A 27,757-nucleotide genomic window follows, 5' to 3' on the forward strand; every position below is an offset into this window, starting at 1 on the left:
GCTGGCAGTGGGTGGGCAGTGCGGAGGGGTGCCATGTTCCTGGGGGCTGGCCTTCTGTCTTGGGCCCTCCAAGACCGTCTGGGAGTCAGAGCTGAGTTTGAACAGTTAGAAAGACTGAGGCCACGATGCGGAGGCCCTTTGGTCCACTTGCCTGCTGCCCTGGGCTGTGTCCTCCCTGACGTGGTCAGGACAGACTCGTAAGAATCTCCAACACAGCATCCCTCGGTGGTGGGGGGCATGCCCTGGTGAGGCCGATGAACATTGCCTTGCAAGGGGCAAGCCAGAGCCTGGTGCGGGAGTGGGAAGGGGTGTTATGGTAACAACTACTTATTGATCCCCAGGGGCCACAGCCAGGGGTCATGATTTCCGCCTAATTTGAGCACAGACAACCTAGTGTGGCAACAGTATAGATGCTGATTTGTGTGATTCGATTAAATTATTGCTAGCATTTTCATGCAAATGAAGATAAGTTCTTTTGGCACGTGAATTGTGCGTTTAATAAAAGCTGTAGATTTTGGGCTGCGAACAGAATGTGTTAACTTGGGTTTCTGGGAGTGATCCTGGAGCCCTACCCTTCTAAGAGCTTCCCCCGACTGGAGCCGGGTAATTCCCACTGATTCAGTAATTCATGGGCAAGGTATTCTCACACCTCCCCTTCATTTTCCTCTCAGTATTCCACAGAGCAGCCTTATCTCCACCTATCAATTACTGCAGTATTAATTTATTTCCCTGTATCTCTCTCCCTGTGCGTGGTGGGGGCACGCTCACTTAAAATATATATATATATATTTTCCCCCTTGCTGGAGGCTCTCGTGAAACAAGGCTAATATTCGGCACTTGGGATTTAAGCCGCTGCATTTCACAAAGTTTGGATATATTAACGAACAAAAATAAGAGTGTGGAGAACCTGGAAAATTAGCAGCCAGCAGACAGCGTGCAAACAGGAAACTGTCTGATTATGCGCATGGGTGCAAAATTAGTAAAAGAATTTGAAATTGTCTCGTGCTCGGAGATTCTATTGTTTTCAAAGAATAATTCCATCTATTTTAACATTTTCGACTGTAATTCCGTGGGTAACCGCTCTTCCTTTGATTGTGAGCGATGGTAATTGAAAGGTGTGGCTTGGCGTCTGTTTTGGCAGTTAGTTAGACTCAGATCTTTTGTTGACGAGCTCAAAGTGCTGGCTTTCCTGGCCAGCCTCCCTCAGTGTTTCTGTTTTGGTGATGTGATGACAGACTTACAGTGTGTTTCCTTGTGTGTATGGTAACAGATGTTTATGTGAATAACAGACTTTTTTATGAAGGCATACACTTTATAGCCAAATACTAATTAAAAATAATTGCATGTAAGCATTTTTGTTTATTCCCCGTTGTGCATCTTTAATCATTTGAAATCACCTGCAGTTGAAAATTGAGTCAAAGATTTGATACTGCAATTATAAGAGGCCATCTGACTATATATTAGGTAGAAATAGCAACATATTTGAGAAAAAAATATTAAACGAGCTGAGTGCCAGGTCATTCTGAAGTCTCTTGTATATCGGGTCAAAATACTAATACATTACTTTGTTAAACTAATAGGATTTTAAGGCATCATTCAGCCACCAAAACAACTGCTTCATGAATAATATCCTATACCTGACACATTTTGTGCACTAACAAGCTCATTACAAGTGGGTTTTAATTAGAGGCGTAACAGATGGTTCCCAATAAATATGGGCAGCGGCGACTCCTTGGCTTTTTGTTTTTTCCTTTCCAAGACAAAAATTGCAGGTAATTGAGAGACTCAGAACCTTAGTTTGGGTTTAATAGTATGTGTTCAATTAAAACAAAGTGCCAAGTGCCAGGAATGTGACTCAGATAGTTGGACACTGTAAAACAAACAAACCGGGGTTAAAAATGCCTTTCCTGTTTAGAAGTGGGCTTCCAGATGCGGAAGCAGGGACAAGCCACGCGCAGCCCGTGACTCACCACGGCTTTCTTCTCGGGGCTTTGTTTTTAAGCATTGCCTGTCAATGCATTATGAAGAATTAATAAGACATTTCAGAGTGTTCTTGAACTCCAGCACTGAACATTCTCGGTGCTGTGACATTTAACAAACACATTTAAGCAGAAAATAAAGGGACAGTTCTAAAAGCCACCGGTGCCTCTCTCGCAAGCATTTTAATACTATTTGGGGACATGAGAAGAGAAGGGGAACAGATAAACTGGGCAATGAGTTCCACTCTGAGAGTTTTCATTTTAAATGAACTAGATTTGACATTTGTGTTGTGGATGGGGTAAGGGATTTGGTAAATTTGCATAGGAAGAAGGCTTATGTTTTGAGACAAAATTTATATGTTTTTTAAAAAGAAATGATTTGCTTTCGATGTGGAGAAAATTCTTACCTAAAAGGAAAACCTGAACACGCAAGAGAAATTTAGAAATCAATGTACAAGAATTTATAGAAAACATCATCATTTGAATATGCTATTTTTGTTTAAGGGAAGAGGAGTTGAGAGCCGTCTTCAGCTCCTAATGAATACTAGTGGCTGTGCGACCTTCCACCTTCCTCTGAATACACAGTTTTCGGAATGATGGCATTCTCTCCCCTGGCAGCAGGTCTTCTCACAGCAAATCGACAAAGGGTTGTTTAAAGAAAAGAAAGAGGTTGCAGTTTTTGGAGAGGCTTCTCCACAATTTCAGAATTAGAGATGTAGAGGATTGGACATGCTTTTCTCTTCCAAGGGCATTTTCCCCCTGACTCCATCTCACCGTTTCTCTGCTGTGTTTTTCAAGCGGCATTTCTTCTTGCACATACAGTGGAGTTGCGTTTCATGCTATGCCATTGCCTGAAAATAAGGCCACTTCAGGTATAAAATATTCCACCCATATTCCCTGGGGCAGATAGCTGACATGCAGCAGCTCTTCAGACGTGGAGCCACTAGGCCGGCAGACGTGGAGATAGTCACACATCTGCAGCATCGAGCTCCACAGCCAGAAATAGCATTAGTGAGAGTGTGAGGGTTTTAATTTCATTAAGAATTTTTTTGACAGCATGACACCCCAGAGTCTTGTTCCAGTTGTTTCTTATCATTTAAAGAGGGGAGGGCACTAAGGAGGTGGGAAATAAATCCCTAGGCTGGACTCGTAAATTTCATTTTTAAAGCTAAGAAGCACCACTTGATATTCATCCACTCATAATGCACTTGCTTGAAAATTCCACGGACCTCCGTGGGAATGTTGAGCAGGCTGGGCAGGGCCGGGCGCTGCCCTGAAAGGAACGCGGGCACTGCAGGGCGTGCTGCCCGGATATGCCTGATTGATGCATGTCGCCACGGTGGCATGTTGACTAAGATGTACAGAAAGGCAGCAGATGTGTCATTCCGTGCGACTTCAGACTGAAAATAACCAAGGCTTCCATTCAACAGATGGAATGAAGAAGTGCCCGTCAATAAGGGCGTGAGCGACACTGGAGCTGGCAGAACCAGCCGAGTTCCCATCAGTGTGCACCACGTTCTCTCGATGACGAGGTTGCATTTCAGCTGCCAATCCCCCCTCACTCGCAGATCATGCTCCCCGCATCTGCTTAGGATTGTTGACAAAGACTACAATGCCAGTGCCTGACAGTTAATGACCAGTCCTTACAGCGGAGACAGGCTGCCCTGCCTCCAGTGACCAGGAGGCCAACAAAACAGCGCACGTTATTTCTTCCTCTCCAGATCCCGGAATCACAATGCCCCTAGGACCCACAGTTGTCAAGGCCCCTGGGGCTCGGGGCTGTCACCCTTCATGCTTAACTAGTTCATGAGGACCGTAGTGAAGATTAATAGCTGCCACGGCCTTCGTTGTCATCAGTGCAGAGATGAAACCCAGCCGCACATTTGACAAGGCGAGTGGCCCGGTGACTAAAGAGCATTGGAGTGGAATTCGGGAGGCCTCGGACTTTTCCCAGCGTTAACCTTAGAAAATCATTTATTTCTTTTCAACACAACCCCGTCTTCTACTCTGTCCTACTGTCTAAAGTGGGACTATTTGTACTGGGTTTTCCAGCTGCTTTCAGAAGGCACCTGTGTTGAAAAACAAATGAATTAGAGAATGAATGAGAAGTTCTCCTTCTGCAGGGAGACTTTGGTCTATCCATGACTGGGCCAGAACCACAGTTCCTGGTACTGGGGTGGGCTCTTGAACCAAGTTCCAGGCTCTGGGTGTTTTAGGTTTTCCGACTAAGTCCAGACACCATGTCCATACGCTGCCAATCCCACGCTCTCATTCCAAGTGGGGAACCTTGCTTTCAGCTCAAAGACACCTCTCCAGAACGTAGCCCCGGCACGAACCTTCCTTCCAGCCCAGAGACAGCTCTCCAGGACACAGTCCCAGCATGTTCCGCAGAGAAGCCTCTCAGCTGGGGTCACACACGGGACGGTGGGGCTCGGGGACGGGTTCTAGGCAGACTTTTGAAAACAACCTTGCACAAAGGCCCTTTCATGATTTTATATTTCAGCTTGATTTCTATGAGATTTCCCATTTGTTTCCCCACAATACAGAGCCAAGAGCTCCGTCTAATTTATCTGCCCCACCAGCCAAGGGAAAAGGAAGTGCCGACAAATCCCTGAGTTTGAAAAGGATGTAGGATTATATCTGAGGAGGAGTTTGAAAAATGAAGTCTGAGTGGTTTATTTCATCAAGAAGTCATCTTGGGCTTGTTCCATGCCCAAGCCCTGTGGCACAGAACAGGGTGACGAGCAGTGGGGTCCTGTGCCAGGACCAGCCCGTGCTCCAGGGTCACATGGCCGGTGCTCTCAGGCCACACTGCTGTTGTATGGACTTTATTGGCCTTTCATGCATTAAAATGTGCTTGGGTCCACTTTGGTACACGTGTGCACACATAACAAATCTACATAATATCCGAAATCCAGAAATGAATTAGAAGGCAGTTTAAGGTTTGCCTCATTTATATTCATTCACTCACTCATTCATTCATTCATTCACTCATTCATTCATTCACTCACTCATTCATTCCAAAAGGGAAGGCTCTCAACAAAATGAGTGGGGTGGGGGATCTCTCTGGAGCTGCCCAAACTCCCACCCACTTCTCAAACCTGAGCAAAGCACCAACTCATCCTTGAAAGTGGCTGCCTCACTTCAATTAAGTTTGAATTAATTCTTGCCGGTTTCCTTTACAAAACATCCAGGTTTTAATTGTTTCACCTAATTACTGGACTGCGACCCAGATTTAAGACCTGACACAGGTGATAGGAAATGATGGGTTCCCTTTGATTATTTTCATTTATTTTCTCAAGAGCGTTTTGGAGCAGAATCTTCTTCCTTTTTTGTTACTACTTACTTGCATGTCTGACCTTGCAGACTCAGACTGGATGAAATTTCCTCAAATCAAATGTAATCTCTAAGTGCCTCTACCTTACATTTAGAATCAAATTCAGTTATAATTGTCCTCAAAGCCAGGCTACAATCGTGTGTGATCAAATGAGAAAAATCTGCGCTTAGATCCACGACTTTTATATCTACCCAAATTGTGCAGGGGGCTTAAGGAACAGAGACCTGCAAATTCAATGGATGCTAATTATAGTATTCATTTCTAGCTACATATTTGCATGCAAATATCAGCCTGTATAAATTTGGCATTGAAAGCACCCCAAGGCTCTAGTCTGGCAGATGGGTATTGGATCACAATGAAACTTAACAGTACCTGGGGGCTTTGGGGCCAAACAGAGGCTCTGAGCAACAGGAGAGCATCCGTTTTCCCTCTTCTGAGATGACAGTGTGGGCTTTATACATTGTTCTGGCCAGAAAATATTTAAGAGGTGGTTTGGAAAAACACTTTGGGCTGATAGCCAATTTCCCTTAATGTTCTGCAGACAGTCTGTAGATCTTGGAAAGTAGGACATCTTTAAATCACTTTATTTTGTTTTATTTGAGGTTGAGGAGTATTGGCATAAGCTGGGAGGATAGCATCGCCGGCTCCCCGGCTTCTCGGGGACTCCAGTGGGAGGCAGGAGGCAGGTGCTGAAGGAGGGCAGCGTAAACCCTGGGATCAATTTCCCATCTTTTTTTTCCATGAGGAGTATCGCAAAGCTTCCTGAGCCTTATCCTTTCTTACTTTGCAAAAGAAAGATACTCATCCAGAAAATAAGGTGAAATTAGTGCTTTTCAAAGACGGAGAGGTTTTTGAGAGACCATGGACAGGGTGGGTGCCCTAGCTGGGACCTGACCTGTAAGCAGCCACGCCAGCATTTCTTTGCAGAGAACATGGAGTTTTGGATGCAGCACAAGGCCTTTCTTCCCTGCTGAACTGCTTTAAGGAATGGGCAAGTGCCTAGATGCAATGAAAATGAAATGACAAGATATTTGGAAGAAAAATAGGAGCAAAGGAAGGTGTTTGAAAAAGTGCTTTCCTCCTCACCCATAAGAAAAGGCATTCAGAGTTGGGGGTAGTACACAGGGCCCTCACACTAGCAGCCCCGTTTTCCGCAGCTGTAATTTATACATTCACATTTTTGGAAAGATTTCAATACCTCCCCACTCCACCCCTATAACATGAGCTTCAAGCATCCTCGAACCATGAACTCAGTCTGGCTGGGCTTCTGAAGTGTTATCCTTTAAGGTAGAAAAATGAACTTAGGCAAATGATACCTACCAGATTCATAGATGTCCAAGAAAATATATCACTCAGCGGCTTTGAATCTGTATTATTTCCTTGAAAACTTCCTTGCCTTGAACTTGGTAAAGCAAACACTTCTGGTTTTCCCAAAGTCTTAGGTAAATGAATAAAACTGGGCAAAATATCAAGTATATGTATTTTAATTTATCATAGTTTCCGTAGAATTTTAGAATAAAATGCTAAATCCCTACATGGCTGCATGCCCTGCGTGATCCCAGACCCATGTACCTCTTCACAGTCATCCTCACACCTTAATCTCCTGCCTCCATGGTTCTTGCCATACTCATTTCTGCTTCAGTACCATACTGGGCCCATTCCTAGGGTCTCTTCCTCCACCTTCCCCTGACTATACCTCCTGCTGTGTCAGCCTACCCAGTACCAACTCACAGTTCCCGTTTTCGAGAAAATGTCCCTGGCACTCCTAGATACAGTGAGGTCCCAAGCCTCTGCTGTTCCTAAACACAGCACCTCCCTTCTGTCGCACTTGCCTGGGTTGTCACTGCTTGGCTCTGTCTGTCCATCCTCCTTAACCCTGAGCTCCCTGAGGCAGGCCCCTGTGCTAGGTAGATATTCAATCAACAGCTTTGGAAGGAAGGGAGGAACTCTCCCAACATCCCCAAGTGGGAAGCTGAGACTAGAGTTGACTGTTATGTTTTCAGCTCACTTTAAAGCTGTTTGCGAATTTCAACTGAGAAAAATGTTCAACAAACTTTTTTTTTTTGAGAAGTTCTCTGGTTATGAGAACACTTTCTAAGAAGCTTAAGCACGATCCTTACCTCCACCCATCCCAGCTCCATCTTGACAGCTCCTGTCCAGTGCATTCCGGGTACCAGGGCCCACTTAAGCCCTTTCCATGTGGTGTGATATTCGATCGGGGGTAGGTGCTTTGATTTTCCTCATTTTGCAGATGAAACAGAGACTTGGAGAGATTTAAGTGAGCTATGTTCAAGGTTGCCCAGCCAGTGAGAGCGAGAGCTGAGTTCAAGGCTGCACTGCAGGTACGGGGTACCGCCTCTCAGAAGGAAGGAGAGCGACTTCTGAAGCACTGAATAATTGTGCCAGAGGCCAGCAGGGAGCCTTGTCCATTGTCACCGATGCTGCTTTCACATTCAGTTCATAACGATCTCGCTTTCCCAGCTCATGGTCCACGGGAAGCATCAAGCTGGAAGGAATTCGAGAGGACTCGTGGAAGATGGCATGATGACAACAGAGATGACGGCTGACAGCCTGACACGGGGGATGGAGACAAAACTCACAGGCAGTCTCGGGACTGAGGACCAGATAGTCCCAAAATAGATAAGTCCTGCATCATTAAGAAACATTCCAATTTTTCTAGATCCTCTCTTTTGGAGGCCAAACACAATTGGTGATTTAAAATCATTATTTTTCTTTAAAGGCATGAGCTACCAGTCATATGGCAAATTAATTTTCTCCATAACCGGCAAAGGAAATAGCACAATCGGAGCCTGCCAAGTGTGCCAGACGGAAGCCTCCACCTCCGGCTTCATCCAGGCGCGCTCTGCTGTGCAGTCGAGTGTCACCTGCCTGTCCCGGCACCTAGGGACTGACGGCTTCTTGTACTTGTCCTTTCCCAAATTTTCACTCTGTAATTCCATGTGCCTTTTCCACACTTACCCATGATACAAAGACTGTGTGTCACCTTTACCTTTGTCTGGCTAGGAAATTGATTTTTAGCCTTTTACAATTAAAAAATAAATAAAATCCCATTGTATTCATGCCCAGCTTGTCAAGAGAAGTTCCAGAAACACAGAACACGGAGGAGGATACAGAACTGCTGAAGGAATATGTTCTTGAGAGAGTTTTCAAACGACCCTGCTTGAAAGGGCTTTTCAAAGACTGAAAAAAATGTTTTTCAAGATGTGCTATCAGGGAAGTGGGTTTTAGATACTGACACATTTTTATTCAGTTTTCACTCATTCTACTTATTTACAAGTTGGAAAGTTTTCTTTCATGATAATGAACTTTAAATTGGATGGTAATTTAAATTGTCACATTTTTTCTTTCTTAGTGGGTTGACATTAGGAACTTGATAACTTCAGGCATACAGTATTATCTTTGATGACTAGAGTCATTCATATAATCTTTAAGTCTGTGTTTAAAGGGGTAAAATAACACTTCTTAAGAGTCAAACTAGCCTCGCCACTTTGGAGGAAAGGAAGCAGCGGTACAGGGGGCCGAGGACAGCTGGGTCTTGCTGGGGAAAGAGGCCCAGGACCGGGATCCTGATTGCCATCCTGGATGAGAATCTGGCTCCTCTCACATGATGGCCTTTAACCCTTTCTTTGGAAAACCGATATCTTGAACTTACAGTCTTGGAAAAACATGTGTCTCTTCAGCATATATCACGATTTGTAATGTTACAAATATTTATATGACCTCGGTCTATGGAAAAGAATTCAAGCACCATTCAGCTTTCATCTTTCTGTGAACTCCTGGCACTTGTCTTTCCAGGATTCATTCCCTCTTTTTTTCCCGGAGGTCCCCTGGGTACAGGCAAGGGAACTCTATCCAACCCCAGCTTTAGGACTGGGTTATGAAACCTAATCCAAGCAGACACTATACTCATTCTGAGGCTGCAGCGGTTAATGAGAGGCAGGTAGGTGACCTAAGTGGTTTCATCAGAGCAACTCTCAAAGTATTTGCTGTAAATTCTGGGCCACAGATAGTATGCTGTGAAGACGAGGGGGTCTGGATCCTTTGCAGTCATTTTGCTGCTGTAAGGCAGGTGACCCAGGGGAAGAAGCAGACCAACAGAGGAGGCATGACTGGGAGAATATCCAAAAGATCAAGACACACCCCTGGAGTAAGCTTACCCCAAAGCCTGCCTGACTCTGCTCTTCTAGGTATGTAAGACAAGAATACTCTCTTCTTCTAAGCTAGCTAGAGTTGAGTTGGGTTTCCGTTTTGTAACACTTCGGGTCCTGACTGAGATGCACATTAACTCATTTTCCTTGTGCCACTAGAGGGAAGCTCCCAGACTCCCATTGTCCCCCACAACCTGTTATATCTCTTTGGCTATTTTTAGGGAGGGAAATAGACAGTTTTCTCTTTCTTCGTATCCTCCTTGCAGTTGATCTGGTTGACAGAATCTCCCAAAGTTTTGATCTGAGACAACAGGCAAGGTCACGTGGGCTGTACGCCAGCACCCAGCCCAACCAACACCAGCCACTGCCCTGTGCTACCTTCAGAGGCAGGACTTCTTTATCTACACCAAATGTAGCTTTCGAATTCTCTTCGTTGCCCTCCATTTTCAGATGTGATGTCTTTTTCTTGTTGATCTGAGAATGACGCTTATGTATGAAACATATTAACATTTTAAAATATGGGTTGCAAAAATACTGACCTCATTTGTTGTTTATCAATTTTATTCATGGGAGTTTTTTCTATATAGAATTTTTACTTTTGTGCATAGCCAAATTTAGTAATTTTTTTAAACAAAAGACAAAATAGTGATGTGGTAAAACAAAACATTAATGGCATTTTTAAATTTTGGAAAATAAAAAAGTGGAGAGAAGTACAATGAATAATTTAAGCAATACTTAGAAATAAGATTTTAACATATTTGCTTCAAGTTTTTAGAAGTTTAAAATGAAAAGGTAAAGATAGTATTGATCATTTGTTATCCATACCTGGCCTGATTCACCCCCCTCCCTGTGTGTAATTACTGTAATGAATTTTGCATGTTTCTATTAGATCATAAAATAATAGTTACTTAGAAATATAGGTAACTATAAAAAGTATCTGGCATTTTAAAATTTGCATTCATAAATTTATAAACAGCATCATAGTTTTATTTGATAACTTGTTGTTTAAACCAGCATTATTTAGAGATGTATCCATGTTCATACAGAAATATACAGTTTATTTTGAAAACTTGCATACTGATGGACATTTAGGATTTTTCCAATTGTGGCATTGCAAATAATGATGTGACAAGCTTTGCATATGTTTTTTAAAAGTTTCTCCAGGCATATGCTTGCATATAAAATTTCTAGGTTGTAAGATATGTGTATTCTTCGTTCTATCAGATACTGATAACTTTGTTTTCCTAAGTGGCTGACTTGTGCCAAGAAGATATGTGATATCCCATTTCCAAAATCCCTGCCAATATTTAATATTGTTGGAGTTATATTTTTGCCAGTGTGGAAGGTATATTGTTTCTTGTTTTGGTTTTAATTTTTATTTCCTGCAGCATTAATGCAAATGAGCAACTAACTTTTCCTGTGTTTAATTGACTTTTTGATTTTCCTCATTCATAAAGAACTTTTTTGCATATTTGTCTATTGAATTGTTTGTGTTTTTCTTATTGATTTATGGGTCTTCTTTACATAGGTTGGCTCCTAATCTCTTTGTCTGTGAAATCTACCACCCATTGTCTCCTTGGTTTCTAGATTTTCAAAGGCTTTTCCCATCTCCATAGTATAAAAACATCTTCTGATTAATAATTATATTGTGAAATATTTAAATATCTTAAACATTAGGAATTAAACGTAATGAATGGCATAAAGTATATCTGAATTTGTTTTAAAAAAGCCAATTTTCCTGATAGCATTTTCAGCCTGCATTTTTCCACTGATTTGAAATGCCACTTTATAATATTATACTAATAAGCCTATGACATATGTCTATTTCTGAACCTTTGTCCATTGATATATTTGACTATCCTGGGACAATATCACTGCATTTCAATGAATATAGCTTTAGAATGCATTTTGACATCTGATCAGGCAAGTCTTCCCTTATTATTTTTACACATGTCTTACCTAGTCTTGTTATTTTAATCCTCCAAGTGAAAGTAAGGGCCAGGCTTCCCTTCCATCCTATGGAGATTTTGGATGGCATTGCATTTTATATTCTTTCTGTCATCAATTCATTCCATTTTATTGAAAACAGAAGATAAATGATTATATTCTTGTTAGACTTTGGTGCTACAGACATGAGAATACTATGGAGAGGTGAGTTATTGGGGCAGAATTTATTTGCTGCATTTGTCTCCTGCCAGTCCAGAGCCTTCACTGGAGGAGGGGGTGGAGGACAGAAGAGGGTTGAGGCTCCGGGCCTGCAGGAGAGGTGGAAGGTTGGGGTTTGCAGGTGACTTTTTGTGTGTTTGTCTCCACGTTTCTCAGGAATGACAGGGAAGGAAGGAAAGATCTGATCATTTCCACTGTGCCTTTAATTCCTTTAAACTTGAGCAATTGTTTTCATGAAGGATTCAGGAGTGTTTACCCACAGCCACTCCCGCCGCCATCTGGTGAATATGGTTATTTTGCTATATTTTAAAAAATTTTTAATTTCCATAGGTTTTTGGGGGAACAGGTGGTATTTGGTTACATAAGTTCTTTAGTGGTGATTTATGAGATTTGGGTGCACCCATCACCTGAGCAGTATACACTGAACCCAGTTTTATCCCTCATCCCCTTCCTACCCTTTCCCCCGAGTCCCCAAAGTCCACTGTGTCATTCTTATGCCTTTGCATCCTCATAGCTTAGCTCCCACTTATGAGTGAGAACATACAATGTTTGGTTTTCCATTCCTGAGTTACTTCACTTATATGGTTAACAGTCTCCAATCTCATCCAGGTTGCTGCAAATGCCATTAATTCATTCATTCTTATGGCCGAGTAGTGTGAATACGGTTATTTTGAAAGTCACTGTTTCCTCTAAGTCAGGAATACACGTTGCCAGTGTCTATCCCCGAGGAATGTCGCACGCCCCCGCCCCATTGGTGCAGGTCCAGCTGGTGGGCTCTCTGCAACTTCCTCACCTTCCCGCTCTGTCCTTCGTGAATGGCACCGCCCCCTCCAGATTCACGGTCAGTTCTGACATTTCTTTCATGGGCTTCCCTTTGCTGGTGAGTCCATTGGAATTCACTTCCTAAAGCTGCTTTTGCTTCAAGATGGCTTACATAAAATTCTGGCCCGCCTGGAAACCTACCTCCCCAGCCTCTGCAGACCACAGACAGCTACCTGCTCTCCTTCCTGCCCATGGCTAGGCTTAAACATTTCTCAGATGACAAGCCTGCCTCTCTAGGAAATTACTAGGCTTAGATTGAATGGTGGGGGAAAGACAGAATGAGATGATTAACTTGTGTTTGAGGAAACCAACACCTCCACATCCCATGTGGCCACTAAACTCTGAGGGCTTTGTCTCTTCTGTTTTGCTTAGCAGACCCTGTTGTGAGTCTGGTACAATCCAGGGATCCCCCACTGGGGAAATGTATGTGCATGGATGGATGGATACGTATTTACATAGACCATGTACACGAAACTTTGAATTTAGTTTCAAGGGTCCTGAAAGTCAAGAATCCAAAGGCTGAGAGCATGGATGTGGAGAAAAGTTAACCAGAAGGTGCTTGCCCTCTAGAACTCAAATGAGCTATATTTGCAGTTGCAGTTATTAATAAGAAGATATTTTTGGGGCCTTAATGGTGCCAAGCCCTCTGGTAGGAATTTCATATGTATCATCTCTCACAGGAGCCCTGTGCAGTACATACCAATATTACTCCCAATTTACAAGCTGAGACTGTTTCTGTGGGGTCAGGTAACTCACCCAAGACCAAGTGTGGGAAGTGACCAGGTCTGCCTGCACTTACATCCATACAACTGACCACTGTGCCCTCTGCCTCTCTTTCCAGATGTGCCAGTACTGGCTGCAACCCCGCCCTTGGCTGAGTCATTTCTTGCTGTCACCACTGCAGCGGGATTGGGTCTTTCCGGATTTCCTTGCTGCCCCTCCTCTTTGACCTTGGCTGAAAAGGTCTCGGATGGAGAAGGGAGCCCCCTTGGGAGGGCCGCTTCCCAAGTCACACTTGGACTCTCATCCTCTGCAGATGCCACCAAGATGCATGGGGACCACCTCCAGGGCTGGCCAAACTCAAATCTAAGAAGAGAAGTTAGGGACACTTGATAGAAGCTGATGAGCGTGTTCTAAAGAAACTTGGCCTGGGCGCAATGGCTCACGCCTGTAATCTCAGCATTTTGGGAGGCCAAGGCAGGTGGATCACTTGAGGTCAGGAGTTCAAAACCAGCCTGGCTAACATGGTGAAACCCTGTCTCTACTAAAAAATACAAAAAAATTAGCCAGGTGTGGTGGGGGGCACCTGTAGTCCCAGCAACTCAGGAGGTTGAGGCAGGAGAATTGCTTGAACTCAGGAGACAGAGGTTGCAGTGAGCCAAGATCATGCCACTGAACTCCAGCCTAAGTGACACAGAGAGACTCCATCTCAAAAAATAAAAATAAATAAAATAAAAAAATTAAAAAAAAGAATAACTGGATTTCACATTTCACCCCTGACTTTGCTAGGACATGTGTTTACTTTTTCTATATTGTGGCCTATTTAAATGGAGGTGTTCTTTGGAAACCCACTGTTGCAAGATTTTTTGTTATTGTCGGGTAGCTTTGCTATGTTTGCTATGAACTGGCCTTTTTCCTTCACTACAGTTTTAGGGATGACTTCTATGACCTTCGATTCTAAGTTGTCCATGGAAATGCACAGGAACAAATCACAAACTCCAGCCAAGCTTCCCTTTGATATAACTTTTAACTATGATCTTCCAGACATCTTCTAAAACATTGTCATCTGGAAACAAGCAGATGGCGGAGTAAGTGCCTTCAGTCCAGCCACGAATTCACCATTGGCATTTACCCTTGTCTCCTAGTTTTGGAGGAAGAGTGAATGGCTTTTCTATTTTATATACATATAATATCTTTTTTTCCAATAGTTTTTGGGGAACAGGTGGTTTTTCGTTACATGGGTAAGTTCTTTTGTGGTGATTTCTGAGATTCTGGTGCACTCGTCATCCGAGCAGTGTACACTGAACCCAGCGTGTAGCCTTTTATCCCTCAACCCCCTTCCCATCCCCATGGAGTCCCCAAAGTCCATTGTATCATTCTAATGTGAAGGGCTCTTCTTGAGTAGCGTGATGTCTTTTCACATTTTTCTGGGGTGTGGGAGTGAGTGTGGTGGGTGCCCCCCACCGATGCCTCTCGTTGGCTGCCTCTGTGTGGGGGCTGCACAGGCGAAACCCCATCTTCCCAGCTTCCCTTGCAACTAGGGCAGCCACGTGACCAGTTCCAGCCAATAAGACACAAGCAGGTGTTCGCAGAGATTTCGGGAGGCTTTTGTTTGTTGGATGTAAGGAGATAAACATGTCTTGTGCCGGCTTCACCTCTTTCTTCCTCATTCTTCACAGATATGTTGCCTGGAGCTGAAGCAGCCATCTTGTGACCATGAGGGTGATGCCAGGAGAGATCTCAGAGCTTAAGGCCCTGACAGGACTGAGCCGCCTCGTCACGGCTGGTTGCCGCCTCCCTCCGGAATGCTGAGATGGGGGCGTTGTTGTGTGAGGGAGAAAGACCCTGCTGCTTTAAGCTTTTTCTTTGTTTAAATGTAACTTACAACAAAAAACTTTCCTAAATAATATGGACGTTAAAAAGCCTTCAGAGAAACACAACCAGCCCACCAGACCCTCATGTGTTTTTTTTCTGATTTATTTATAATTTTTACCTCACCTGTTTCCTGCAAAAGAACTGACGAAGCCGAGAGAGGCTGGTCACTGACCCTGAGCCTAAGGTTTAGTTGGAGTTTTCTTGTTGACCTCACAGTGATGCTTCTGGTACCACTGTTTTCATCTAGCCCCAAAGCAACCACAGAGAGTGAATGCCACCTGTTGATCTGGGAGCGCAGCATGAAATCGGTGAAATCTTCTTACTGCTCCATATGCCACCTCCTCCAGGAAGTCTCTTGGATTCTCCCAGACAGAAGGTGTTGGTCTCTCTGCTAGCATTGCTGCCTGTCTTGGACCTGTGCTGTGCCTGGAAAGCCCAGCCCTACATCACACTTAGTCATGTTCCATGGAGCCTTGTTAAATGGATGCAGGCATCACGGGATGCCCTGAACAAGGCAGGTTGGAGGGGCCCCCACCCGCTCACCATCTGCCTCCACAACTTCCCTGCCACCTGTACTGGGAGGATGACCTGGAGGCTGCTGGGCTTCTGACCCACCTGGGAGGGCTCAGGCCACCGTCTCCCACTTGACTGGGGTTCCTACCTTCCACCTGCTGTCTTCCTCTCACGGGATGGTTGGGAGGAGGGCACTTAGCTTTGCCCTGGCCGACCTCTCCCACCCCACTGGGCCAGCTACCGTCTTCTGGTTAAAGCTTCAGGCCTGGGTTGGGACCCATCATGGAAAGGGCCGGTGTTGGCCCACAGGTTCTGTGGCTGCACCTCAAGCCCAGGAGGCAGGAGTGGCACCAATCTCCAAAGTCAGCCCCCAAACCGTGTTTTTTTTAACATCACATCATGATTTCTCCTCCTAGATTTGGTGGCCCGGGGAGGCGGCAGGCCCCTGGCAGAAGCCGCCTGGGGCACTGTGATGAGTTCAGCCACCTCCCACAGAGGATGAGAGGGTCGGCCAAGGCACTGGCGGAAATTGCAAATTGAACTTAAAAGGTAACCTAGCATTTAGTTAGCTTTTTAGAAAAGAGCTGTAGAGTGGCTAGAAGGATAACCACAGAGAAATGACAACAGTCACTGTCATACAGAAGCCCAAGTGCCTTTACCAGGGTGTGAGCGATGTCACTGTTTCCCCCTCTTTCCCAGCCACCGTTCTGGTCTCTCAGAAGCTGACTTTTCCCACCTCCACCTCCCTCCTCTGCTGCTGTGGCTGCACTCCAGAGCCCACCCGCCCAAACCCTTCTCCAAAGGAATTGACTCTTCCGCAGTCCCCCTCCCTGTGGCCTGAAGACACAGTTTTCCTAATAGAGCGTTTCATAGCAGCAAAGCGGTTGTCGATAAACCCTTCAGGTCGAGCACAGCCCGTGAGTCAAAGGAAATCCGCGCTAGTCATTGAGCACTGAATGACTTGTTTCAAACTCAAGTACAAGCCTGGCTGGGAGAGAAGATTATTATTACTGTTATTAAGTCTTCCTGTACTTCCTATTGAACATCTTATTAGCAATGTGTGTAAGCATCTGCTCCTGGACCCAACTTCGATACTACACTGTTGACTCCAATTTTATAAATGTGTAAGAAGTGAGTAAATTAAGCAGTGTGAACCCTGCCGGGGCCCTGACCCTGCCAGCCTGGTGTGCGGGCCTGGAACTGCTGTACAGCATAATGATTACATTACAATCTTGTGATATTATTCACAATGACTTCGGATGAATGAATGATAAACTAGGGGTTATGCCGCCTTTATTACAGAACTGATATGATAGCTAATCAGTGTCCAAGTATATGTCATTACATAAATTATGAACCCGAGTTTGATGTGAATTCCCAAAGAGGCTGGTTCTGAACATCATCTGGTATAAGGCCACAGGCTGAGCTCTGAATTCTGACAACAACAGCCCTTTTTGCTCTCATAATTTCTGTAAATTACTAATAGATATCTTTAAAGGCCCAGGGAATTTGCTTTAATCCACTAAGACTTTCTTTGTGGTAAATGATCAACACTTTTCTCTTTCAAAGACTTTTTTCCATCCTCCGTGTTCTGCATCCATTTAACAAGAAGGTTTTCTTATTCTTTAAGCTGATATGTGAAGAATAAAAAAGACTACAAAATGACCAGTCAATTACAGATGGGAGAAGAGGCATTAAAACGTCAAGCGTGGGATTCCCCAAAGCAGATCTAAAGCCAGAAGCCAGGCCCTTGAAGGCGAAGACCAGGGCTCCCTGCTCCTATCTTCCCAGAGCAGGCACAGGCTAGTATGGGTGAGGTTCCCTGTGTTCAGACTGGATGAATAAATGAATGACTTCCTCAAGGAGATGATACTTCTGGTTAGGACAGTGCAGCTGGAGAAGCTTACAGTGAGTCAGGGAGGCCGGGCAGAAGTGAGCAGATCTGTGTTTGAATCTCTCGTTCACTTGCTAGCTCAGACCCGGGGAAAGTTATTTTTTTATTTTATTTTTTATTTTTTTGAGATGGAGTCTTGTTCTGTCATCCAGGTTGGGGTGCAGTGACGTGATCTCAGCTCATGGCAGCCTCTGCCTCCCGGGTTCAAGCGATTCTCCTGCCTCAGCCTCCCAAGTAGCTGGAACCACAGGTATGCACCATACACCCAGCTAATTTTTGTATTTTTAGTACAGACGGGGTTTCACCATGTTGGCCAGGCTGGTCTCGATCTCCTAAACTCAAGTGATTCACTTGCCTTGGCCTCCCTAAGTGCTGTGATTACAGGCGTGAGCCACCTTCCCTGGCCTCAGGGAAAGTTATTTAAGCCTTCTGACCTTCATTTTCTTTATCTGCAAAATGAGAAAAGATACTATCCATGTATACGATGGTGAGGATTTCATGAGATACTGGGACACTGACAATCACTGATTGCTGCCTTTTATAATGATAAGCCTTCGACGACTGAGCGCTAGCATTCCTATGAACACTGTTGTTGCTGTCTATGGCAAGACATGGGGCAGCTTTAGCCTGGAAATGTTTATCAAGGAAGCCACAGTAAAAACCGGGTCGGGGTAAATTGTACCTTTTGTTCAAAGTTCCTTCTGTTAGATGTTTTTTGTGTTTGTTTGTTTGCTTGTTTTTTTTTTATATATAACTTGCCAAATTTCTGGAATAATTGTGGCTTCCTTCTTTTGCATTGTAAGATATGAGGCCTGTGATGACACTGACTAGGAAGGGCGGCTCCACCAGCAGAGGCCAGGTGACCCCTGCGTCGGAGGTTGTCTTTAGCAGCTGCCTGTGGGAAGTGCAGGGCAAAGAGTCCAGGTGTCGTGCACCAGTGCTGGTAATACCATTAACCGGCGTGTGCCTCTGATTAAGAGGCTTCAGCATTCTAAGCCTTTGCAGAGTGGTGCAGGGGTAAAGGGGAGGTGGAGGACAGATAACCTCTGAAGTGTCTTTTAGCTCCTCTTTCAGCTCCATGAGTTCTAAATATTTAACATAGATTTTTACATTGACTGCCTCTTCATTATACCTATGACTTAGAATTGTACATTTATTTCCAAATGATCCAAAAAGGACCTGGCCAACATTTTTCACCAGAAGGTGAATGGCAATGGGATTGACAAAAGAGATGAAGAAGTCAGGGAGCATTGAAGATTGGAAGGGAACAAAGTGCTGGAGTCACAGGGCAGAGCCCAGTGAAAAGACAAATAAAATGGGGGACCTTAAAAAGGTTTTGATTGAATTTGAGAAATCAGGCCAGGTGGGAGAAGAGACTCAACCACATTATGTTCAAGGGAAGGAGGAAAAAAAATGAAGAGAATTTGTCACTTCCGAAGATGGCAGTGACATAGGGAAGGAGATTAAACGGTGTGAGTGTGGTTCAGGACGTGCAACGCTTTCTCTGTCCAGCCGTGGAGAAGCCCTAACTGGCAATGGTGCTAGGAACTGAATATAGGGATGGCCTGTCTGCTACTTATTTATTCATCAAGGTGGCATAGATAGGGTCTGCAGGCTGTGTTTTAATGACAGTTTAGAGTTAGAGGTTTATTGCTTTTTTAAAAACTTTATAAGGGAAAAACTTAAGACAATTCACTGACCTTTGTGTGTGTCAATTTCCTTCTGCTTGGAGGGTATCAGCTAAGGGTGCTAATTACAGAGCCCGGGGCCAGGAGCTGGCTCCGCACACACTGGTCTCATCCTGGGTTGCTGCTGTTGCATGAAGGGCAGAGGCTGTTGGTAACCCTGATGCTGGGATATATGCTGTCAAGTTGGCCTATGATTTTAAAAGTATTGATGAATATTAATATTCCAGGTGAATAGTCTGAAATATAACCTAAGTTTAATGAGCTTACCACATATATTGTTGGGCTGACTTGTTAAAACACTCAAATGTAGTTTTTGGAACTCTAGAGATTCACTAATATCCAAGCAGTAAGATTACAAAAACAATAAAGGATAGCTGTTGAGAAACACGATTTTAGATGAAGCCAGAGGAGAAAATTAGATCCTAGAGTAATCAGCATCATCAATGGGAGTTTAACTGGGTTTAGCCATTACGGAATCACTAGGCAGCCTCGAATATTAAAATATTAAAATGCCATGATTCCTTATGTCTGGATCTTACATGATGTAAATGCTCGTATTTGTTTAATTATGCTATGAAAGAGAACCAAAGAAGTTGACCTACGTTCAGGTTGTGAATCAGTGTGACAAGTCAGTATTTGTATTTTGTAAATATTGTGTATCCTTATAATATGATTTTTCCAAATTCAATATGCTAGACCACATGGTGTGGTCCGTGGGATCAGAGTTATGCTGTTTAGATTACACTGCGGGGTGTGGGTCCAGCTTTTGGCTGGACCGCATCATCTATAGTTAGGAGGGACTTTCCTGAATGGTTCCCTGCTGCAGGGAACAGTTGGTTTGTGTTTATTTGTGGGCTGAGGCTAAGCACAGATAATTGTATTCCCCAAAGATATTTTTCTCAAATTTTGATAAAGTCAAAATAGAAATTAAACTAGAATTCTGTAGCTGATGGCATTTATAGTAGTTTTTGCTAACACAAATGTTATGATATTTTTAAAATGAAGAAAATTGGCCTATCTCCCAGAAAGGCAGTGCGGGGAGAAATTGGCAGATCTGTTGAAGCATACACATAGGAAACAACAAGTACAACGCACACCTCTCTCTCTCGCAGACACACACACGCACACACAAACAGGCTTTGCTGTGAAATACTCAGCAGTGGAAAACCACTCCCTTTTTGTGAAACCCCTGAAGTTTAATTTAACAGAATTTCTTAAGTCACAGCCAAAGCTGAGTCTGGAATTTACAAGTGCAAAGTTGAAATATCTCCACCAAATGGCCACAGAGATCCACAGTTGTCTGTTTCTTTTCTAAACATGCCCAGGTGTGTGTCAATGTGCTTGTGTGTGTGCACGCATGGTGTGTGTGTACATGCACAGATGATGCTTTTTGCATTGTTAGTAATTCCCAAAACTTATTTTTCTGGATCTTAATACTAGGTTCACATAGCCCTAATTACCGTGAGAATTTAGACTGAGTAGACAAATCATTCAAATGATTCATATGTACTTGAAATGTATGAAGAGAGTAGGTGACCATGTGAAGGGATGCATTCGTTAGTTTGTGAATATCATTTCAGATGTGTATCAAAATACCACCACCTACACCATCAGTATATACAACTCTTATTTGTCAATTATGCCGTCAGAAAAGCTGGAGGAAAAAAGACAATGAAAGTTTAGTAAAACCTTTTAGGCTAATTGCCTGCCTGTCTGTAAAGACCAAGCAAATGACACGTATTCATTCATGCAACAAATGATCGTGACTCACTTGCTGTAAGCTGGCCTCTCTCCTGGGGCTGCAGAGGGAAACATACACGGCCCTGCTTTCTGGGAACTTGCCACTTGGTGAGCGGATGCATCAAAGCACCAGGCTTCAGCAAGCCCTGGGAGAAAGGCCCTGGAAGCAGGCAGAAGAAAGGAAGGAACATGATCTGGAGTCTGCCATGGAAGGCTTCCTGAAGGAAGCAGCATTTTAGCTAGGAGCTGAAAGTAGGCCAAGAGAGAATCTGACATCCTCCAGGCCAGGGAACCAAACATGTAGCCATCCCAGGAGTGGGGAGGGCAAGCGCCCTGCCCAGGAACCGGGCCGGGGTGACCCAGTGCAGGACACACGACAGAGCTGGTCTTGTAAGGGGCATCCAGGTCTGTGGAGGCGGATCCTGCAGGACTTTGTGGGACATATTTGGGGTTCTGCCTGCAACTGGGTCAAGGAGCATACCTGGAAATGTGGTTGAAATGACACAGAGGCTAGCTCCCAGAGTCTCCAACAGGAGAGCAAAGGGATAACAAAGTAGACCCTGCTGGGATCTCCTAAACCCTGCTGGGTTTCAGCAGGGTTTGGAAATTCAGCAGCCCTTTGTTGTTCTCATTTTAGCCCAGTTGCTAGATAAGCAGAGCCCTGGTTATAGACAAGTTCTCTTGACTCCTTGGTCCCTCACCCTCCTCCTCCACTCCTCCCTCCTCTCCTTTTCCTGCTGTGCTGCACCCTGATACAGCGGGACGGTGCCAGGCAAGTCTGGATTTCCTTCCTGGAAGGAGGTTCTTTCCAGCGTGAAAGGATGGGGAGGTTTAGAATTAAGATGACAAGACTAACAACGATGTCAAGTATTTGTCCCCACCCTTGACTGTGAGACAGACCCCAGAGGAGTGGAGGAGGCTTGGAGAGGGCAGGAGGGAGAAAAGGGGAAGAAGGAAGACAGGACCAAGGTGGGGGCTGGGTGGCCAGTTGTGGCTTTGAATCGTGACTTTTCGAGCAATGTTCAGGCATGTGTTTTCTCAGATATAAAATAGAAAAAGCAATGGTCTCTATCTCAGACAGTGGTTGGCAGAATGAAATGAAATCATGCAAGTGCACACTGGAAGTGTTCAATAAGTGTATCGAGGTATATGATAATAGCATGGTATAATAGCACCCTGGTTTTTATTTTTTAGGTTAGGAAGTACTCTAAGTGTGTTTGAAAGTGAAAATGCATTCTCTTTCTCACAACCCAAGAAACAAAAATAAACTTCACCAGTAGAAAATGGAAACAGACGTCTTACAATTGTCTTAACAGTAATGATGCTTTACAACATGTTTTGAAATGCAGGATGTTCAAATTGTAGGTGCATTGCCTACTCGTTCCCCCTTTCAATGATAATAAAACTGTTTATTTTCACATGGAGTTGGATCACTTTTTCAATAATAGGTTGTGTAGAAACAGTAAAATATGACTCTACAACTTCAGTCCTCAGCACAGGATAGGTTCTATGGCATCGAGGAACCTACCAGAAACCCTAGTGACCAACACAATTCAGGAGAGGGGCGAAGGGTCCCTGCTGAGTTGCCGGCGCTGTGTCTGTCACCTGTTTTCTTCCTGTGCCTTCCAAGGCGCTGATTGCCGCGAATAGGCATTACATGTGAGGACGATGTGGGAAATGGAGTCTTGGGATAATGTTTGAATATTTGTTTCTGCATTTACATGCTCCATTGATGAATGAAATAGTAAATATTTAAAGCCTGAAACTCTTTTCATTTCTCCTTCAAAGACCCACTCCGAGCCTCTCTGGTCGACATGGCACTGCGGCTCCTCAAGTCATTAATCACTCTTTGTTTGGGCCGGGTTTTATTGTTCGGAATTGTCCAGCTCCTGCTCGGATGGGAGAACACCGGGGCTCTGGGTTCTTTGTTCAATCCACGGGTCCTGCGGACACACCTGGGGGCCCCGGGGTTTGTGCGAAGGGCAACGGCATTTTGACTTTGTTGTGTATCTGAGCACAATTCCTGTACATCTTTCAAAATACGAAAGGTAAAGTGTCAACATATTGTCTGTAATCATGCAGCTTGACAAATACCTGGTTGCAATTTTTCAGCTCTCCCCCTAGGAATGATCACCTCTTAAAAGCTCTGCCTAATTAATTTTAAAACACATATCAAAATCGAACCACAAACGTTTTATTGGTGACCAATTATTTCTGAAGATTTATTTACGGACGGAACGGGGGAAGAGATCGATATGATTATGTGATGTGCAGAAATAAAAGAATTACCAGAAGCACCTGATTTTTGCAATTTAATTCACAACTTGGAATTATACAGTTAAACTTGGGTCCTAGGAGGCCGTACGATGCAATCCATCATTAGGAAAAATTTAGGAACATTATTGGAGAGCTGTGATAATGTATGTCTTTGTCGCTATGTTAATATGGTTTAGGAATAAAAAATAATAACTTTCACCCCAAAATCATATAACATAAAATTTCTTCTGTCAACACATGATTTGTAGGTGGCATCCTGCATGTATATATGGATCTGCAGTTCTTTATAAGATGCATACATTTTTATTTTGTTTACCAGTATGCAAGGTACTAAAAAGGGTTTTATTTGAAGCACACACTGCAGATTTACAATATTATATTCGAGTGTATACATTTTCTAGCAACAACAAAAAAAGCCCTCTACCGTATCCATACCAGTGACAAATCTGCCAGGAAGTGACTAGTTGATATGCCTTTTTATTACCGCAGCTGCCTTGTTTTTTCTACTCAAAATAAAAGAAAATCACAGGATCCTTAAAATAATAGCTGGCAGCAGGTAGTTACTGGGAAATGCATGTCCCGGCTCTTCACTTTGTAGCATCCATCCGGATGGCAGATTAGAGGCTGGGATCTGCAGGTCGGTGACAAATACACGGGTAATAGCATTCAGCTTGCCTAACTGTAAAAGTGAATTCACTAGTCCTCTTTGTTTGATTGTAGACCTGACATGTCAGATGAGAAGGGGCCTTGGATAACCTGCCAAAACAACAGCACAAATAAACGCCAGACACCGGGGCTGCTTGATGTGGAATTACAAACATCGCTCCCATCATCGATTCAAATGCAGCTGATATGGAACGCTCACGTTGTGGCTGCCTTAGATGAAGGGGGATCTCGCAGCCCAAGTGCACCCGGTGGGGTGGGGCTGGCGAGAACAAAGTGCCTCCCTGGTACCCCAGCTGCTCGTTTTCCTCGGGCGAGGTGGGAGCTGGGGCTCTGCACGCAGGACAGCGATATTTAACATGCATTGGTTTTCTTATAAAAGTTCACTGATTGTCGAATGTGACAGACTCTGGCATGGGAGACACTGCCACGAAAATTGCCTCCTGTAGCACCGCTTGATTTAAGGGAGAGGCAGTGCTTGGGAGAAAAAGAGTCAAATGCATGCAGCTGGTGGTGTCTTTCTTTACATATTCCCTTTGCGTTCCTGCAGAGCCCCGCGCAGAAGGTGGCAATTGCGGGAAGAGGGCAACATTTACTGGCTGTGTTTCTTTAAGATCCAAAACCACAGTGGTGGTGATTACATTTCTGCCTCATGGTAATGCAAATCCCTATGGTTGATTGCAAGATTTAATTTTTTTATAAAAGAATTGATGCATAATAGATGTACATAGTTTTGGGGTGCATGTGACAATTTAATACATTCATAGAATTTATAAAGATAAAATCAGTGTACTTGGGATATCCACTACCTTCAATAGTTGTCTTTTCTGTGTCCTAGAACCATTTGAACTCTTCTCTCGTTAGGGTTCACTCTGTTTTGTAGGTTACATGGGGATTCTCAGAAAAGACTTTTCAAAAAATTGTATCTTAAACTATAGAAAAGGAATCTTTTATGATTTTTTTTTTCAAAATTTTCGTACCAAGCCTTGGTTTTTACCACCTCACTCCAGAATGGCTAAGCTGACATTTTACTTTTTGCACAATGTGCAGATGTGAAAGCTGTAGGGAAAATGAGTTACAGGGTTCTGCCCTCGAGCCAGGATTTTCTGTGTTCAGGGTGGGTCATCGGGGCCATGGGGTAGGCCACGCTGCCACGTTGACGACAGATGACCCCTCCATGGCGTTTGCCTGCCCCAGCACCACCACCCGCACCGCATCCTGTTCTGTGCTACCTACAAACCAGAGTCAGAAAGCTCTCTTAGCCGAAGTGGTATCAACGACATTTAATGCAAGGATTAAATGACCAGTGGTGCTTAGAGAGATTATTGGTAGCTGCTTTGCCTCACGGGCTGTCCGTTTTAAAAATAACCTGCACATTGAAAATATGCTGTGCATTAACATACACATTCTCTATTTTCAGCCGATGATGTAAAGTTCACCCCAATAACAAAGCACTAAATGATTGTAGATCACTCTGTGTTGATCTGAATTCCTTAAAAAGTACAGCCAAAGGCTGTGGGTTGTGATTTCCAGATCAGCAGTCATCCCCAGCAATAGGCCTGGGTTTCCGATGTTTCAAAAAGAGCGCACGTGAAATTTATGTGCGAATGTTTAGCATCTGCAATGATTCGCACTTTTCTTAGCAGGCTTGATGGTGTGTCCCAGGATTTCTAGCCTAGTAGGGTCTTTCAGCGTCCTGGTGACATCCTTATTTAGCAAACAGACTATTCAATCAGAAAACTAAATTTAGGGCTTTGCAAGAAGGTTATGAAAACTAATTTTTCTGTTGCCAATACTGATGATTAAATCAACCTAATCTGCATCCTCTGAACCAATCATGGGATGATGTATTTACCTGCTATGTTTACATGAAGTAGATAGCAACAATTAAGTTTATTTTAACTGTAGTTATGAGAAATACAGTAAATGGTAATAGATGCCAGAAGCAAATAAACATATTAGCAGGAAATGTTCAAATGATCTGAGTAACCCTACGAGCCAGCATAGCAGGTGGTGATATCCTGTTTTTAAATTACATTTCAGCAAGTGAACATAATAAATCCTCCTGCGTTATACATTTCGCTGGTAGCGACTTAGACTCACATTATTCTGTTTGACCTCATTCCTGCTAATCACCATCCTGGTTTTAATAGCTGCCACAGTGAGTGAAACAGTTAATGCAGTATTTCTTGCCGAAAGAGTGCCTGTCAGGCTATTGATGACAAATTAAAATTAATAAAGAAGATCTGTGTTGAATTGGAGGGAATGGAATAACGACGGCAGCCACGTGACGGCTGCGGCCTCTGGGGCGCTCTGTGAAGAATAATGTTTTTGGTGTACGTGCATTGTCTTGAAAGGAACGCTAAAACTGCCAAATCTTTGCCTGGAAGACTTCCTGAAATGGGAGCTGTATCCTTTCAGCCCTCATCACATGTAATTTATCCCTCGGAGAGTTATTTCCCGTTCTGCACACCTTAGCTCTGTGCTGTAATAATAGTATGTTTCCAAGGTTCTACAATTTTATTTACCTCGGTAAGAACCTTTACAAGAACAATCACATCCACACAGGAGTCCAGAAAACACAGTAAATAAGTAAAAGTTCCGTACGGCATTTCTGCCTAAAACACCTGACTCCATGTTAAGGGACCGGGGCATTTCGTGCAAGAACCAATGCCGCTACTTGTTCCAAAAGCACTGTGCATTTTGGGGTGGTTCTTTCCTTTCTTACAGAAAACGAGGTCTGATAACAGTGCGTTTATGTTTTCAGTGGTGGCAGAATGAGAAAGCAAAAGTCTCCAGAAGATTATGTGAAATTTGCAAAATGCAAATGTTCTTGTAGCTCATGTATGTTTCACATCTACTTATAAATTGCACGTTCAATATAAGCAAAAAATATTTTGCTGGGAAGGTAGGAGCCGATGGGGAAGGTGAGGCACCACGGGGATGGCTGCTCCGAGATGTCAGGGTCAATGCATCCAGCAAGGCGGGATTACTGCAGCCCCACATAGACAGTGGCCAGTGTCCCAGAGGCAGAGGACATAATTTTGACTGTACCCAGGAGACGCACTCTGGAGCCCGAGTTCTCTCTTCCCCCAAAGAGGCAGTCCCTGGAGGTCAATGTGGAAGTTGTAGGGAGGTCGGCCCAGGGAGCACTGGGCATTACAACTGCCCTGGAAAGAGGAAGCAGGACAAAACCAGGGCTCCCAGTCCCCTTCTGGAATTCTAGTCCATGAAATGAGGCCTGTGGTGCCCCGGCTCTACGGGGTCGGGAGCCTGCTGTCCAGACCGGCCTGCCCTCAGGCCCGTCCTGCCCTCAGTGGATCCTGGATGTCTTGTGCCTGTCCTGTCTCCAAGTCGCCAGATCCAGTGTTCCAGGGGAATAAAGAATAGTGGGGAGAAGTCCTGTCCTGGGGCTCCCGGGCCCTGGGACAATGAGCTGACACCTTGGAGACCACTCTCCAGGCGGCAGCCCATCTCCCCTCCTTCCCTGTTCTGTGCTCCTGACCTGAGGCCGTCTGGCCCCAACTCCTGGACCATCCTCAGTCTTGAGGTCTGTGTTCCCCCAGCTTTGTGTGCCCAGGTCCATCCTAAGGCTGTGTGCCACCCACCCCGACTGTTCTCTCTGGGCACACACACCATGGTGCACGCCACCACCTTCCTGAACGAAGCCATTTTGGGTAGAGATAATCTGATATTTAACCATTCATTAAAGGACGTGGACATCTGCCTAATTTGGATGGATGTGGACATCTGCCTAATTTGGATGGACTTTGCTATCTGTCATTTTCTTCTTCTTCCAGCAGTAGGATCTGGGCCACTCCTTGCCTCAGTAGGACTGCCGGCATTGAGTCCAGCTGAATGACGCATTTTAAATTTAGAATATATCAGCAAGGAAAAAGAGAATTTGGAATTTA

The sequence above is a fragment of the Mandrillus leucophaeus genome, unplaced genomic scaffold, assembly GCF_000951045.1.
Source record: "Mandrillus leucophaeus isolate KB7577 unplaced genomic scaffold, Mleu.le_1.0 Scaffold557, whole genome shotgun sequence".
Classification (NCBI taxonomy): Eukaryota; Metazoa; Chordata; class Mammalia; order Primates; family Cercopithecidae; genus Mandrillus; species Mandrillus leucophaeus.